Source organism: Galeopterus variegatus, unplaced genomic scaffold (assembly GCF_000696425.1).
Source record: "Galeopterus variegatus unplaced genomic scaffold, G_variegatus-3.0.2 Scaffold11830, whole genome shotgun sequence".
Classification (NCBI taxonomy): domain Eukaryota; kingdom Metazoa; phylum Chordata; class Mammalia; order Dermoptera; family Cynocephalidae; genus Galeopterus; species Galeopterus variegatus.
The window spans coordinates 31,623-32,350 of record NW_007737941.1 but is presented as its reverse complement, the minus strand read 5'-3'; positions in this window follow the sequence as shown (position 1 = coordinate 32,350).

Genomic DNA, 728 nt, shown 5'->3' with positions numbered 1-728 from the left:
CCCTTCCCCGCCCACACGCCCCGTCCCTCACCGCCCCGGCCACGCCCTCGGCCACGCCCCCTGCCCAGACCCGCCGGGCCCCACCCCGGCCAGTCTCCTGGACCTCGCCACCTGCTCGGGTCGTTTGGGGCCGCACCTGGAGCCCCGCGCACGGGGGTGTGTACACCGGGTGCGGAAGCTTCTGACCTGTCCCTTATCAGGCCACGGGGACGACGGGATCAATTTGGCACAGGATTGGAGGCAGGGCCTGTCCTGTTCCTGAGGGCTGGCGACACCGCGGGGCAGTAGGGCATTTGCTTGGTGGACGCTCTTTTCTTGAACTTGTAGGTCACCAGCCCCACCCCCCCACAGCCCCACTCCCCACCAGGTTTACTCACATTTGGGGAGCACTGGTGGCTGCATGTGAGCTAACACCGTGAGGATTTTCCTGGTCTGTGTCTTAGGGCGCTTCAGAGCCGCCCTGAGCTCTGGATAAAGTGGAACAGGGATGGAATTGCTCCCTGACCTGAGAACTGACCTAGGGGGTTGGGTTCCAGATTTAGGGTGTGTGGGGCGAGTTGAGATTGTCAATAATCGGGCATTGTCTGGGTAGCTTTACTTTTGTTTTTTCAAAGTAAGGTGAAATTCACATTCCATAAAATTAACCATTTTAAAATGTACAATTCAGTGGCATTTAGTACATTCATAGAGTTGTGTAACCCCCCCCCCCCCCCCCCCCCCTTTTCTTT